This window comes from Thalassophryne amazonica, chromosome 8, assembly GCF_902500255.1.
Source record: "Thalassophryne amazonica chromosome 8, fThaAma1.1, whole genome shotgun sequence".
In the NCBI taxonomy this organism is placed as follows: Eukaryota; Metazoa; Chordata; class Actinopteri; order Batrachoidiformes; family Batrachoididae; genus Thalassophryne; species Thalassophryne amazonica.
The window spans coordinates 8519968-8537847 of NC_047110.1; the positions used below are offsets into that span (position 1 = coordinate 8519968).

Here is a 17880-nt window from a genome sequence, read left to right on the forward strand (position 1 = left end):
ATCTATATCAGAAGCCTTCACACACAGATGTCAGGCTGCTGCCATACAAGGCCCTCAATAAACGCAAGGAGCACTTTGGGGAAGGAGCTTGCTCAAGGGCCCTCAGTGATTTTCTGGGTGATGGAAGTTTGAACTGAGGATCCTCTGGACCCAAGCCTGCTGCTTAACCACTAGAGACTAGACCATCACCTTCACACAAACAAACATCACTTGAATCATTTTGATTGTGGATTTGAAAACAAAGTAGCCTCACAGCCTTTACTGGTCTGAGTCTGATTCTCCACCATTTTTAATCAGGGAGCATCAGGTGAGAAATCTGTAGCAGGAAGCCTGCTGACTCTGATCAACCCTGAAATTCTGTGAACTAATATTTTTAAAGGGTACCTGGTGCAACAGAAAGTTCGAGGATGTTTTACAGGATTTACAATGACACCAGACCAACTGCTGTCCCGAGTCTTTTCAGTTTGCATACGGAGCCAACACTGTGTCTGCATTCGATGTTCTAACACCTCGAGGCCTCTGGTACCAGTGCAAGGGTTCAATGTGTCAAATATACAGGGTGTGCACAAAAAACACTCCTTGATTTCAAGTAGCTATAATATCAGAACTTTCATGGAACATGCTTATAATAAATATGGTGACGGCAGATACATGAACTCAAAAACTTTCTTTTCTCACCCACAGAATTTCTGTGAGCCCCTCGATCACGCCGGATACGCTGCAGACAGTCTGGACCGAGCTAGACCGAGTAACAGGCGGGGGCGCACGTTCTTACACACTGGTGGCTACAAACAAAATTACTTCATGTGCGAATTAAATGACTGTTATTTTATATATAACAGCTAAAATAGATCCTTGTTATTTGATATTATATTATACAAATAATGAATGTTAATGAGTTCAGTGGAACAAACCATTCAACGACACTAGGGAGGTGTTCCAGACACATACATCTGGGAGGAGACCCCAGGGAAGACCCAGGACGAGGTGGAGAGATTATATCTTCACACTGGCCTGGAAACGCCTCGGGATCCCCAGTCAGAGGTGGTCAAAGTGTCCCGGGAAAGGGAAGTCTGGGGTCCCCTGCTGGAGCTGTTGCCCCCGCGACCCGATCCCGGACAAGCGGTTGAAGATGAGTGATGAGTGAGTGTAGGGTTCAATATTAACACTGATTCACTGATGAACACCCACAGGTGCACAAGTGTCTGTGGTGAGGATATCTCAGTGTTTCAAACGCACATCCATGAACATCTCCAAGTTGTACCAATACTGTGCACGTGTGTTATACCAAAGGCAATTTAACACCTGAAATTGCAGGAGAAAACTGTTTGGTGCAGCAATTGTCAATAAATAAAAGGTTATTGTTGTAATAGTGTCACCTCAATATGTTACTTGTCAATGAAATAATCACACTGAAAGCAGAACTTTTCAGTCCACCCTCGTAAATTTGATTTAAATGCATTCATAAAGTGTCGTGTGGTGCTGATGTCTTACCCAGGTACGTATTTTCTTTATTTATACTACTTGTGTGTTTGATTAGTGTTTTCTTCTGCACTTTTTCATTTTTTCTTTGCCTCCACCTCATGCCAAACTGACTTCACAACCTCGACTACAAGGCCGTGCTTACTACGCTTATTTAGTGCTTCTGCTGGTATTAGTTATGGAAATTGTAATTAGAACTACTAAATACTCATAACGGCCTCAAGCTGGCAAATACAGACAGAAAAACCAACAAAAAGAATGAAAGATGAAGAACATTTAATTGGTTGGTTTCAGTTTCAACAGTACTATTATATATATATATATATATATATATATATATATATATATATATATTCCTTTTCACAAATTCACAAAAAAAAAAAATCTGACAATTAACACATTACAATTTCCATGAAGACACTCTCCTGAGGCACATTCTGCAATAGTTTCATACTATTAGAACAAATGGCTGACTAACTGCTCCAGCTGCTCTCTTTAACTGTCTTTTGTAGCTAATGTGAACAAGGTATGATGGGGATCCCAGCCATGCTTGACAGCATTGTAATCAATACCATCAAGACAACAAAATGACACCATTTCCAACAGCCAGGTCTTTTCTGTGTTGTTTACTCTGCTTTCATACTGACAGAAATAACACTGATATGGATTTGTTGGTGAAAGGTTGATATTATCGGCCAGGACACCACTCCACATTGCTGGCTTGTAGACATGTGTGTGTCTGTCATCAGCTTGTTAACCACATAGTTCTATTTGAACACAAAAACACAAAAAAACTGAAAACACAGAGAAATGATTTGGACAAATGTCCATCTCAGTCACCGTAGCTGCTGTGCTTCTTTAGTGCATCTCAGTCACCGTAGCTGCTGTGCTTCTTTAATGCGTCTCAGTCACCGTAGCTGCTGTGCTTCTTTAATGCGTCTCAGTCACCGTAGCTGCTGTGCTTCTTTAGTGCGTCTCAGTCACCGTAGCTGCTGTGCTTCTGTAATGCGTCTCAGTCACCGTAGCTGCTGTGCTTCTTTAATGCGTCTCAGTCACCGTAGCTGCTGTGCTTCTTTAGTGCGTCTCAGTCACCGTAGCTGCTGTGCTTCTGTAATGCGTCTCAGTCACCGTAGCTGCTGTGCTTCTTTAATGCGTCTCAGTCACCGTAGCTGCTGTGCTTCTTTAGTGCGTCTCAGTCACCGTAGCTGCTGTGCTTCTGTAATGCGTCTCAGTCACCGTAGCTGCTGTGCTTCTTTAATGCGTCTCAGTCACCGTAGCTGCTGTGCTTCTTTAGTGCGTCTCAGTCACCGTAGCTGCTGTGCTTCTTTAATGCGTCTCAGTCACCGTAGCTGCTGTGCTTCTTTAGTGCGTCTCAGTCACCGTAGCTGCTGTGCTTCTTTAGTGCGTCTCAGTCACCGTAGCTGCTGTGCTTCTTTAGTGCGTCTCAGTCACCGTAGCTGCTGTGCTTCTGTAATGCGTCTCAGTCACCGTAGCTGCTGCGCTTCTTTAGTCCGTCTCAGTCACCGTAGCTGCTGCGCTTCTTTAGTGCGTCTCAGTCACCGTAGCTGCTGTGCTTCTTTAATGCGTCTCAGTCACCGTAGCTGCTGTGCTTCTTTAGTGCATCTCAGTCACCGTAGCTGCTGTGCTTCTTTAGTGCGTCTCAGTCACCGTAGCTGCTGTGCTTCTTTAATGCGTCTCAGTCACCGTAGCTGCTGTGCTTCTTTAGTGCGTCTCAGTCACCGTAGCTGCTGTGCTTCTGTAATGCGTCTCAGTCACCGTAGCTGCTGTGCTTCTTTAGTGCGTCTTAGTCACCGTAGCTGCTGTGCTTCTTTAGTCCGTCTCAGTCACCGTAGCTGCTGTGCTTCTTTAGTCCGTCTCAGTCACCATAGCTGCTGTGCTTCTTTAATGCATCTCAGTCACCGTAGCTGCTGTGCTTCTTTAGTCCGTCTCAGTCACCATAGCTGCTGTGCTTCTTTAATGCATCTCAGTCACCGTAGCTGCTGTGCTTCTTTAGTCCGTCTCAGTCACCATAGCTGCTGTGCTTCTTTAGTCCGTCTCAGTCACCGTAGCTGCTGTGCTTCTTTAGTCCGTCTCTATTACCGTAGATGCTGTGCTTCTTTAGTCCGTCTCAGTCACCGTAGCTGCTGTGCTTCTTTAGTCCGTCTCAGTCACCGTAGATGCTGTGCTTCTTTAGTCCGTCTCAGTCACTGTAGATGCTGTGCTTCTTTAGTCCGTCTCAGTCACTGTAGATGCTGTGCTTCTTTAGTCCATGTGACTCACTGTGGAGCAGCACATAAATAAATAAAAGTCGTCCGTTTCCATGTCTGTTTCCCCCCTGCTCTGATCAGTGGGATCCTGTTGTCCTGCTCTACAATGTCTCCTGTGGCAGGGCCAAGTCCACTTAGGATGCTCAGCACAAAACCAGAACTCTGACGTTTGTCTGGGAGTCATCAAGCATCACGACAGGAAGAACAAGGCTGCAGCGTGCAGCCAGTTTATGAAATAAAAGGTGTCTGAAAGCGGACGGAGTTTAACAAAGGGTTTGAATCTCACCAGAGAGGACAAACTGAAGCAGAAAGGACAGGCAGAAAGGACAGCCTACCTACGTAAGGAAGGTTCAGAACTTGAGCTGCGTTCACATTACTATCTGAAGTGACTTCAATCTGACCTTTTTTGTGTGCCTGCATGTGATGCAGTGTACACCTACAAGATATATATACTTAATCTAGTGTTGTTAACCCTCACCGCATAACACATAGCACCTTTATTCAGAGAGTAGAGACATGACAAACGGGAAAAAACGGTCAGGTGACTCGTGGTGCCATCTTGGGGCTAAAATAGAGTTCGCTGTTAAACTATCTGTATGTAAATTGAGCTATTTTATTTATTTATTTGCTGAAAATGCCGGGTTGCTGTACGTTTGGATGCACAAACAGACACAACAAGGGCTTCAAGATGTACAGATTTCCTTCAGATCTGAACAGAAGAAAAATTTGGGAAAATAAAGTCAGCTGTGTGGGATGGAAGCCGACGTCATCGTCAACATTTTGAGAGGTAAATTTATTGTTCAGTCCCATGTAGAGTAAAACTCACCTAAACTGACATCGTATAAACTGGATATTGACAGTCACTGGACAAAAAAAAGTCCCAAAGTTTTTGTGTTGTTTTCCATGTAATAAACACTGGTCTATAACAGCTGAGTGGATTCTTGTCATTTGATTGGTGCTTTGTATGTCACATGACATGGACTAATTTATCCTATTTGTGTTGCATTGCATTTAGAGTGCAGCTTGGTTTCATTTGGAGTGCAAATTTGGTTCCATATGTTTGGTACCATTGCACTCTCACGTGCACATGCGCACACGCACACACATGCACATGCCCATGCGCACACGTGATCGTGCACGCACACGTGTGTGCGCTCATGCGCGTGCACAAGTACGTGCGTGCGCACACATGCTCATGCACGCACATGCACACGTGTGCACGCGCACACACACAAAACAAATCCATTGTGCTGCCTAGAGTCTGTTAGCAAGAAGAAAGAACAAAAGATGGACTCATTTCTGACGTGATTTTTTTCGCTGCACTGAGGACATACACAGTCTTTTTTTGTTGTTGTTGTACACGCACGCACAAATGCTGACCAGGTATGTGTGCGCGCGCGGGGGACAACAACTCTCCCAAGACATAATTTGATTGAGCTAACTGATGCTGCTAATTCTTGTAAGATACACACACACACACAAAACCAGTGGTGGGCACAGTTCCGATAATCCGATAACAGATAATTATCGAAGATAATGTTTTCATTATCGGATTATCTTTTTAGATAACTTTAAAAACCATTATCGGACTAATTATCTTCCGATAAATTTTTGTCCAATAACCTTTAGACCGATAACGTAGTAAACAAAGCTGAACAGCAGCAAACATTTTTAAAATTTAAAAGCAGTTGAGCACCTACCTGATAAAAGTTTCCTAACAGATGTATGGTTCCACCCTCTGCAAACAGAAGAGAGCTGCGTCTAAGAAGAACTACTCTACCCTCTGCAGGCAAAAGAGAACTGGTCACAAAAAAAATAAAATAATTTCTTTTAACACCATACTGATACACTGGCAATATCACCAAAGTCATCCAGAGGCATACATTTTTAACTTGTGGTTCAAATTTTAACCAAACTAATTTCGGACAAGTTATTTAAAATTACTGTCATGTCTGAAGTTTTAGAAAGTGAAAATATCAGATATATGTTTTAGTTTTAAAGTAATGTGCTAATTTTTAAGGTTTTAGTGTGGACATGCTGTGCCCAGCAGTGCATTATGAGTAATCTCAGTACGTTCACGACAGGACAAATGCATTTCAGACACTCTGATCAGGCTCCATGGACAACAGCATTAAACTCTAGTGCCTAAAACTCTCGTAAATATATTCTCTGGGTTTATAGACGTTATTGTACTGTATTTGCGTTTGTTAAATTCCACGCATGTTAAATGTAGCAGACACGGATTATCTGGAATTTGTTTTGGCAAGTTTTCACGGTCTCTACTGCCATCTACTGACCAGTAGTGTTCATGTAGTTCATGACAGTAGTCGTCCTAAAGCTGAGCAGACACTGTATGATATTTTTAATCACAAGTTAAGTTTTTCAAACTTAATTTACAAAACCTCTCGATGGGAGACATCAAAGTTTAAAAACAAAACAACAAAAAAAAATTACAAGACAGCTCTGTGGTGTTTGCACATGCACAGTTGGACGCTTGTAGCTCTTCAGCAGCAGCAGGATGACGGCCAACCAGAATAATATAAAACAGGTTTGACTTTCATTCGACCATACGATCAGCGATCAGGAGGTGGTCGTGAGATGTTAAACGCAGCTTGTTACTCCATGTACACTACACGATGCAGGACATGCGATTAACCTGAAACTCGGTCCAAAAAATTCTCGCACGAATGAAAAATCATCTGAAAAAGGGCTAAAACTCACACAGTGTAAAGCCAACATTTATGTGTCAAGACAATATTGAGTGCACATTTTACAACATCATAAAACGTGCGCACATCATAAAACTAATAATAAAAATAATAAAACTAATAAAATGAGCACACATTCTCTCCACATGCAAAACATGTTGCGATGACACTTCGAGGGCTCCGTAAAAATGCCTGTTTTTACAAATAACAAAATGGAATATTTTACAAAAGCACATTTATCTGTAAACACCAACACACGACACACGTCACATTAACGTGTTAGTTTACATAATGAATGACTGAACCAATCAGTGTTTAGCAGAGGCAGTTTTACTCAGACAGGGTGTTCAAACATAGAAGTGTGGGCTCATTGTTTGGGTGTTGTTGCTTTTGATGTTTCCAGATCGGTGTTAAAACTCAAATTCAGTTTATTAGTAGTTGCAAATATACCAGAAACAATACTGCAATTTATCGGTTATCGGTTATCTGTAACTTCCGATACATTTTGGGTGGTTTATCGGTTTATCTTTATCAAAGATAGCTTTTCAGTTATCTAATTATCTGTTATCGAAGTTAATTTTTGGGTTATCTGTGCCCACCACTGCACAAAACAAATCCACTGTGCTGTCTGTTAGCAGGAAGAAAGAAAGAAAACCTGGACTCATTTCTGACGTGATTTTTTTTCACTTTTTCGAGGACGTACACACATTCGACCAAACCGGTTGCGTGTGTGTGCGCGCACTCAGGGGACAACAACACGATGATTCGATTGAGCTAACTGATGCTGCTACACACACACACAAAATCCACTCTGCTGTAAGCCGTCTGGTTTCATGAAGACCTGTTCACATGAAACACTGATGTGATTTTTGGCTGGACTGAGGAACTACACAAAGTCTTTTTTTTATGGAAGTCTGAAGTCAGTGCACATCATCACTGGACTACACGTTACAGTGGAACACCAAAACGTAAGTCCCTTTTCTGTTGTTTATAAATTAATAAAATATCAAATGACAAGGATCTATTTTAGCTGTTATATAAAACAAATAATGAATTTTTTTACATTCTTCCAATGGAACGAATATTTAATTCGGCAAAAGCTTGTTGAATGGTTTGTTCCAGCTTTCACCTCATGAAATATTCGTACCATTGAATTCATAAACATTCATTATTTGTATATTATATAAGTTAAAAATCTGTTATATAATATACAAATAATGAATGTTTATGAATTCAATGGTACGAATATTTCATGGAGGTGAAAGCTGGAACAAACCATTCAGCAAGATTTTTCACTGTAGGTGTGGTGGCCAAGTGGTTAATGTGCTTGGTTTCAGTGCAGTAGGTTCTGGGTTCAAATCCCACCCCTGCCACAGTTCTCCATGTAATGTGGAGTTGCGTCAGGAAGAGCATCCGGTGTAAAACCTGTGCCAATTCAACATGCAGATCCACCTTGGATTTGCTGTGGTGATCCCGAGTGCAAACAAGGGAGCAGCCCTTTTTATAACAGATTTTTAACTCACATTGGATACAAAGTCTGATCGCAGTATTTCTATTAAAAACCCAGAGTAGTCTGGACGTGCACAGTAACAGAGGTACAAAATTAAATTTCAACGCTGACCGTCATTTCAAAGCCGACTATTTAATTTTTTCACACTGTGCTCAGACAGGGACCCGCAGCCTGACCTGCACCTGTTAAAAAGGCCGTGATTTGACACTTTTCTGCTTTCACTCTTTCCTCTCATATTTTAATAGTTTTGCAGTGCACACGCTGATTACACTGGTCTACAGCCAAAAATGCTTCTGAAATAAAGATACTCAAGCTTTAGTAATTTTGGGCCACTGAGAATGAAAATGTTGTTCGAAATTGTTGATTGGCTGTAGTTTTAAGAAATGCTACTACTGTGCTACTAAGGATTAATATATAACCCTTTTGCTGATTTTTTAAGTGTTACAAAAAGAGAACAGGTGAAAACATATATAAACAGTCAGAGAAACATAAAAATAAGACTTATGTTTATGATTTTTCATGAAAACTCTACTGTTAACTAGGGATGGGCATCAAGAACCGGTTCCTTTTGGGTATAGTTAAGAAATGACTCGCTCCACCGACATCAATAACCTTTTTAGTGCAGCAGATAACAGAATATTTGTAGAGGAATCCTCCAAATCCCAGACAAGCACCAAAGTTTGACTGTGTATACCTTTTGGTACATATTTTAGAAAAATAGCATTAGCCATTTGAATTTTCAATAGGGGACCAAGTAGGGGTCAATTGAAGAACTGCATAGGGGTCAAAAAATGTTCCAGTCATATTGAAAGCTATAACACATTATGTGTCTGATCACAAAGATTCCAAAAAGGTATAGTTTGGATTATCTGTGACTGAATGTTCTGGAGTTACGGGGTAAAAACAGCAAGCATGGTGACAAAGGTCACTTTCAGTTTGTACAGGAGTCAAAAGTTAAATTTGCTCCAGTTATGGTAAAACATGATGCAAATTATTGGTTGAGTTGGTAGGATTTTAAAAAGGAATAGTCTGCACCATGTGTCATGCTTAGTTATGTTATGGGGTAACATGTCACATGTCATAGAATCCAATGGACGTTGACATTGTTTGACCTTTACTTTGGAGACCAAACATTCAACACAGTCAGAACTATTCCATTTGTATACTATATACAATATAGAAACATACAACATATATATACTCATACATATATACTCCAGAACATTCAGTTATAGATAGTCCAAACTATACCTTTTTGGAATCTTTGTGATCAGACACATAATGTGGTATAGCTTTCAATATGATTGGAACATATTTTTTATCCATATGCAGTTCTTCAATTGACCCCTACTTGGCCCCCTATTGAAAATTCAAATAGCTAACGTTATTTTTCTACAATACGTACCAAAAGGTATACACAGTCAACTATACAACATACATATAGAAATAAGTGTTTCCTGTGAACACCGAGTGACTCTTACACCTCCACTTCATCCCTGTTTTATTTAAGTTTAATGACAATTTGTTTCTGTCAAACCATATTTTCAAGGAACTGGCTATCCGCACGGCGGCCGTGTCCATAACTCTCATTTCAGTATTCGCACGGCAAGACTCTGGTGGTAAAACTTGAAACTATTTGTATAAACAAACACACTGCATTAAATGAGAGAATAGGGGCGGCCTTTTGCCACGAGAGTCTTGCCGTGCGAATACTGAAATGAGAGTTATGGACACGGCCGCCGTGCGAATAGCCACGGCCTATTTTCAACGTGTTCATTTCTTCAGTGATTTCCTCCAGAACTTTCTGCCAAGCTAGAAAACTGCTGCATCCTAGTAAGAGCAGAATACTACTGGAATGAATCTGAATAAGGAAAGTTGGGGGTTTTTTCTCACTAAATGGATGCTGCACTCACTGCAGTTTATCGTCTGGAATAGTCCCAGATTGCATTTCAGAGCTTCTAGAATTGAACCATTTTTGTGTGGGTGGTGTTGGGGGGTAATTTGGGTTACAACTTTTTTGTTTTTCACCACTTTCATCCCTGAATATGTGAAATCGTGAGTCACTTTTGTGCAGATTAAAGTCACTAACTGGGACTCCTGTCTGGTTGTGAGAAAGAAACGAGAATCGTCCTCCGTTCTGTTCACACAGCTCCAAATGCTGCACAGCTCTCTGCCGAGTCAAGTTAGAATGATAGAGTCCAGTTGGAATTAATAACTTCAAAGTAAAACACTGTTTAAATCAAATCACACCTCTTTCCAAATGTTGTAATAAAAACAAAGTGCAATCAATCAAAACCTTTTTTTTCTCCCAAAATGAGACATCCTGTACTGACATGCAGCAGCCGGTACAGAGAGACATTCATGCCAAAATGTCTGAAAGGAAATGCTTTTGACAAAAAATACAGATTTTATTTACTTTTATTTATGTCCAGAGATACAGTGACCAATTTCATATTTATTTACTTTAAGACTCAATAAAATGTTGTTGACATAGAAAACCTGTAAAACCTACTTTTAGTACACAGAAAATTCACAAGAGGTATTGATAAGGGAATCAATAAGGAATCAGATCGATAAGCCGAATTGATAATGGCATCGATATTGATAAAATCTTATCAATACCCATCCCAAAAGACTAGCCTACATTATCTAAATTCTGTCAAACCTAAAACTTTAGCAGATTAGTTAATAATAAGTATTTACACATTTAGCTTAATATTTACAAACATCAAGCTAAATATTTAGCAAATATGCAATGTGCATTTGAGACAAATATGCACCTTAATAAAAGAGCTCATTGTTCCTCCCTGAAAGACATTAATATAGTGTCCAGTTACAGACATTTAGCATGTAAGGGCGTGTTTATTCAAATTTGCATGGATGTTTTGTATAAGAGTTATATTTTAGGCTGTGGGATTTTGATGTCAATTTCAATTACAAATTCAGGCACATGTCTAAAATATTAAAATTATAATAAAATATTAATAAAAATGGCTCTTTGTGAAAAAAAAAAAAAAAATGGGGGGGGGGCAGAGGGGGTCTCGCCCAGGAAGTAATTCCGTATAGAAGCGCCACTGGTGTGTGGAGCTTCTTCAGTGTGTCTCATTGCGGCTGATCATTAAACTTATCTGCATTCTGCCTCAACTGAAACACGGAAACTGTCCGGATCCGCAGCTCCCAAGTCTCAACAACATTTTGGGAGCTTTTCTTTGGTTTTCACTTTTCACAATTCAGATGGGTTGGTGATGTCACTCGTGCTCAGAAATACAGCCTGTTCCGTTCCTATTTATTGATTGATTGATTGATCGACTGTAATTTCAGACAGGTGGCAGATTATTGGCGCGTTTGGTTTTACTTTAAAAAAAAAAAAGACAAAGTTCAGTTCTTACCTTCTTGTTGAAGTCGTTTTATTCAGGTGCTCTTTACGAAGTTATTTTTTATCGAATCATGATGTTGAAGCTGTTGAAAACACGGCGCAAAAACACTCAGTTCCTCTATCTGAGCTGACGAGGAAGTAAAAGTTCACTTATAGGCGCAAAAAAAAGATGCGGAAGCAAAAAGCGTAACTATGCAAAGTCCGCAGCCCCCCCCCCTTTTTTTGGGGGGGGGGGGGGGGGTTTGTCCCCAGCCACAGGACCGAGTCCTCTGCAGGAACCCGCAAAGGTTCTTTGTGAACCTGCTGGAACGCACGCGCACCGCCGTCAGTAAGCACCGTAAAATTAATTGCTTCATTTGTTACAAAAAAAAAAAAAATCAGTATCTTCAAAATTGTTGTGTTTGCTCAGTTCTCTTTGTTTTAGGTTGACTTTTGCTTGACCTAAAAACTGATGATGGAAAACAGAACTCTTTGCAAAGAGTAAAATAGTCTGTCACATGATTTTACACTTTAAAAACAAAAGTATGTTGGTTTTAAATGTTAATAAAACCAAGGAAATGATTCTGGATCCAAGGACTGTTGGGGACCATACTCCTGTGGTCATACATGGTACTCCTATTGACCAGGTCAGCTCATACAAGTACTTGGGGCTGCACATAGACAATACTCTCAGCTGGACTGTACATGTGGACAGTCTGTGTTCTCGACTCCATCAGAGACTTGATTTTCTTCGTAGACTTTGTATGGTGTCAATCAAAAAATAATGTTGTTTTACCAGGCAGTTCTAGAGAGCCTAGTCAGATATGGCATGACTGCCTGGTACAGCAACCTCTCTGTGCAACTTAAAACAAAACTTAACAGACAAATTGATAATGCAATGAAGATAATTGGAAAGAAACAATATCAGTCTCTCAGCTCACTCTATGAAGAGTCTGTCCTGAAAGCAGCTCAGAGGATATTGATGGATTCAGCTCATGTCCTTCACACAGAGTACACTCTCCTTCCCTCTGGGAGAAGGTATAGAGTCCCTCGGAGCAGATTGAATAGACTCAAAAATTCATTCGTCCCCATGTCCATCACAATGCTAAACAATAATGTCTAAAACCGGAATTGTGCAACACTTATGGTGTTTCTCCTGACTTCCTGTCATGTGAATTTGTTATAGATGTGGTTGTGTTTTTATTTGTATTTGTTTGTTTTCCTTTTGTAAAGGCACGTAGCATGAGTCCAAGACAAATTTCCCTAAGGGGATAATAAAGTGTATAGTATCGTATGTCAAGCATGTGCACTTTTTCTGTGCTTTTCTGGAAGTGGACAAACTCAAATGTTGCCACTGACCTTTACTCCAGTAAAGTTAGAAACATATTCACAGATTCAAAGTTCATGGCTCAATAAATCTGAAGAGAAATGCCTTATTTTATCCATGTGAGCCATCTGATGAGCTGGAGAAATAACAAATGATCTGAACAAGCAGGCAGCTGATGAACGTAGGGACCGTCTACAAAGTGCAAAAAGAAGAAAAAAAAGACACCAGAAAAATGTTCAATAAATTCATTGTAATAAGGTGTGGTATCACCAGATTTACTGAACACATCAGTGGTCTCCTGCTTGTAAAACTACAATGCTCAGTTTAGAAAAAAGTCATTGTGAAAAATTTTGGAGAATTTTTTATTGTTTTTAATTTTTAATAGCACCATTGCTATAAGGTGTAGTGATACAAAATTTACTGCACACATCAATGGTGTCCTCAGCTCTCACAAAATGTAAGTCACAAAACGTGAATATCATTCATGATTTTCTTTTGGTTTAAGTAGTTTACGGATCAATTACTTCAGGAAATCTTGATCACAACCCCGATCTCCACAAAAAAAGGGGGGGGGGGGGGTCATTGACACTATTTGTGTCAACGCAATCTTAATGTTCATGAGCTATACTTGCGCAGTTATAGTTTGGCCTGTGTTCTATAAGCTACACATACGACTGATCGTTAGCAGTACATTCATATTACCTGTGCACTGCTGTTTACAGTTATTATTGTATGCATATTTTTAAAAGTTTTCATGAAAAAAATGGTATCAATTTGCAAAAAAGAATAATTTTCTCTCAATCATACAATTTATGTGACAATCGGATCTATATTTCGCAACACATTGGTGGGCTTACATTCATTACGTGATATATCATCCCAAACAGCAACTGCACAAAATATAATTACGTTCTATAGAAAATACTAGCTGAGATACCTGTTCTACACAAGGGTAATAGAGAAGTTTAGCCATGCCATTGTATATTTCATGTCACTTTAGTTATGGTGTAGTAAGTTGCATTGGACTGTGCGTATGTTGTCATCATTAATTTTCATAGAGCAATTTGTGATAAAAAGTTGAAAGCATCACTGCAGTGTTCTGGGATGTATAATGTTCTTAGTGTCTCTCCAGATGTTTCCCCAGCTCTATTACATTTCATCTATTTATCACTTAGGGGTTTTGTCATAATACGTGGTCGTGTGGCACAGAAGGTGGGTGGACACAAGTGCCAACTCCCATACAACGCATAGGATGTAATAATAAGCTTTACCTCAAAAACAGTCCAGGGTTCGGTACACAGAGAGGCAGGCAGCATGGCAAATGTACAGATAAGGGCAAGGCAAAAATACGTGGTCAGAAACAGGCTGGGGACAAAAGGCACAGAGAGACACAATATCAGAGGATGCGGCAATAGGCTAAATCCGGGTAACAGAAGGAGGTCAAAAACACTGTGAGGCAAAATGAGACAAAAGCAAGGCTGGAACGAAGACAAGAAAGATCAATGAGCTGGCACGCAGCGAGGAAAGTGAAGGGCTTAAATAACAGGTGATGTAATTAGGGTAACAAGGTGCACATGAAAGAATGTTCCAGAAGGGAGGTGTGGTCAGGTGAAACAAAGAAACAGGAAGAGAGGCAAGAGTGTGAGTAAGTGAAAAACAAAGCAGCAAGAGCAACAGCAAGAGGAATCAGTGAGTGAAAAAAAAAACAAACAAACAATGGTGAAGACATAAAGTGCCCAAAGACCAACAAAAGGAAACATGAACACAATAAAGGGGCAAACTAGGAACTAGAGAGATGGACCTAAAAAAGAGAACAAGAACAGTAAAAGACAATAATCAAAGCTAGAATTGAACTGAACATGGCAGATCTAAAAACATTACAATAAATACAGAAAAACAGAAAAGACTATAACCCAAAACAGAACTAAATATGGCTGAAGTATAAATGTGAAACCATTGCAGAAAATAAGATAGCAACACAAACTATGGAGTGACCACAAAATAACGAACAGAAACAAAACCAGAGCCTACAGTGAGACACATAATGTAATGAATGACAAAACACAAGATAAACAATAACAACACAAATGGTAATGGAGACATAATCAGATAATAAAACATTCAAGATAAACAAAACCAGAGAATAACACAACACAAAACCATCAAAACCAATGAGACTAAAGAGGAGCACAGAAGGGGAGACAGATAAAACCAGGAGGCGAATTCATAAAGCAGACAAAAGCGGGGCAAAACCTGACAGTTTTACAAACTAACGCCCCTGTTTTTTGGGAGGCACATCGACAGGCTGCATGCTGCACACAGCAGGTACATTTTAAGTCAAAAAAACGTGCGCTTTAACTTGCTCGATGCATGCACTGGCCCATTCGGATTCTAATTAACCCCTTCTAAGCCTGTATATCCCATCAATGGGAAATTTCACTTTTTATTTGTGAGATAGTGACAACCCAAAATGAGGCGGGTGGTAGGGGGTTAAAGTGCACCCTAACCAACTGTTACTGTGTAGTAAGTAAAGTGTGATGCTGCTGCCTGACCTGAGTACCATGTGAACTGTGAAAATAAGGGCTCCAGTTAGTGGGTCATGATCTGATATATAAGGCTGATCATGATTAGATATATTAGAACACACGTGTGTGTTTGCACATGTGCATTTTCAACCTAAGGGCCCCAGTGACCTCCCCCTTGGTGCCTCCAGCCACCATAGCAAGTTTGGTATCAGTTGTTTAATTATTGTGGCCGTGCATAGCAAACACACACAAACACGCACGGTCAGCTTTACATATTAGGCAATTTTTTTTTTTTATGTTCAAATGTGCATTATATTTGTTTTATGTGAATTTTACATTCTTTAAAAACTATTCAGCAATGTTTGAAGCAACTAAAACATTCATACAATGAATATTTATAATTAGTTACATCTAACACTGTAAAAATCCAGCTTGGGCTTTGAAGGAATTGACTGTAATATGTTTTAGCAGAAATGCATTAATTATATGTTCTTGGGTAATAGGCTGGTGTGCATATTTTTTTTTTTTTACAATCAAATAGAAAAAAAAATATTATTAAATTATCAGCAAATGTCAGTTATTACATGACAGCTAATATATGCTTTATAGAAAACATTTCATTCATAAATAACACAACTTGGTGAGTGACACATTCAATACAATTAATAAATATAATGCTTCAAACTATTGATATGATTGTGTATTTAAATAATACTAGCGTGTTGCCCTGGGGATCCACAGGCTCTAGATTGGGTCGTGTTTATAAAATAGGTAGCTGACATTTTTCAATGGTGGCAATAAATTGTGCAAAGTTTCTATAATGAGCTGGAATGGCGTGTGAGTCCAGAATGTTTTTAGAAGCTTTGACCTTGACAGTTTTTGAAGAACTCAGTTCTTTCATTTCCTTTTAATTATGTATTTTTAATGGTAATTTACTGTCTTAATATTTATAAATTGTTTAGGTTCTTGTTGTCATATACATTATTATTGTCATCATCATTGTTATTATTATTACTATCAGTATTATTATTACTATTATTTTATGTTTATTTTTATTTTGTCATTTGATTTTTAAATGGACCACAATGGAAATAAGTGTTTTCACTTTCTTGTGTCATCCATGTATTTCTAACGTATTTAAAATTATATTATTTACTTACATTAAACGTTCATCAACATTCAGTTTTGGTGCCATTCATCCTTTACCCAAAATACATAAACATACCAAACAGCAAATGTCAACTCTTTATCAGGGCGTGGCACAAACTGGGTGGACACAAATGTAAAATCTCACTCAACAGGTGCTGTTAGAATTAGATTTAATTGTAAAACAGGCAGGAATTCGGTACACAGGTGGTCTAGCAGCAAAGGCAAAGGTACAGATAGACGTGTGGCTGAGGCTTGGTCCAAAAAACAGGCTGAGGTCAAAAAACACGGCGTGGTGGTACTCAGAGGCAAAGACAAGTACGAAGTCAAGGGCAAAACAAGGTCAAACACTGGCAGGCTGATACAAAGGCTAAACAAGACAAGAAATGGCTGGAAAGTGAAAAACATTCAACAATCTGGCAGTGAGCTGCAAGACTGTGAGGGCTTAAATAACTGGTGGGCAATTAGTGAACAAGACACAGGTGTCAGTGAAAGTTCTGGAAGGGGGTGTGACAAGTGAACAAAGATTATGCATGGTGCAAGAGTGAAGGCAAGAAAACAGAGTGGAGTGATGGAAGAGACAAAGACACATGAGCAGGTGCAATAGCAGAAGTGGATGGAAACAGAGCAGAAATAGTCAGTGAGAGGGGAAGACAAGTGCTGGTGCAGGAAAAAGAAGAAGATGAGGCAATAACAGAAATCATGGACAGAATACAATGCAACTACAATAATAACCAGGACAGACCATGAACATGAGAAATGAAAACAAAACCCAACAACATAATAGCATAACTGAACTCAAAAATGAAATGAGCAGAATAAACAAGTGAAAAACTAAAGATCAAAAACACAAACTGGCTGAACAAAACTAGAACAGAACAATGTCAAAAGTATTAAAGTAACAAAGAAACAAAGTGGCAATGCAAAATCAAACAAAGAATAACACAACCAGTGACTACAGAATAGTGCAGTAAAGAAAACAAGACAACTGAACCTAAATAATAACAAAAACCTGTGACTGACACATAATACAATAAATGTGATAAGCAGAATAAACTAAGTCTAAAGTGACTAGGTGTGAACAAATACAAAGAGGATGAAATAGAAATAAAACCAAAGAAAACATAAGCATGACAACCTGACATGAACATGAAACAAGACCAGATATAACCTAAGTGGGACTATACATGACTAAAAGACAAAAGGCTCAGAACATGAAAGAGGAAAAAACAAAGTCCAGAATCAGAACAGCTGGCCCAAACGGGCCAGATCATGACACTCTTCCCTGTTTGTGTGTGACTAAAATTGCACACGCATGCACAGCTGTTCTCTTCTGCATTTTCTGTTTCTTCTGCATTTTGCTGTACACAGGTGCTTTTAATTTGACAACCAGAGACAGTGGCGGAAGACATTAAAACGACTACACATTTCACTCATGGTGCCAACATGAGATTTAAGTCACTCATGGTAACAGCAACATAACACTTAACTGAACTGACTAAATAAAACAATAATACTAACAACACTGTGAAACTAACATGGACCATAATAACAACATTT

General features: G+C 39.3%; 1 protein-coding gene across 3 annotated transcripts in view; it reads right to left on the bottom strand.

The window, feature by feature from the left end:
- plcg2 (phospholipase C, gamma 2) overlaps positions 1-11482 on the bottom strand; it is a 223001-nt gene extending 211519 nt beyond the window's left edge. The window contains exon 1 of one of the 3 annotated variants that reach the window (XM_034175720.1): positions 11357-11482. The gene's annotated coding sequence lies outside the window, so the exon portion shown is untranslated. The remainder of the gene's footprint in view (positions 1-11356) is intronic. The other 2 variants (XM_034175722.1, XM_034175721.1) reach the window with 2 other exon arrangements.
- Positions 11483-17880: the final 6398 nt, after the last annotated feature.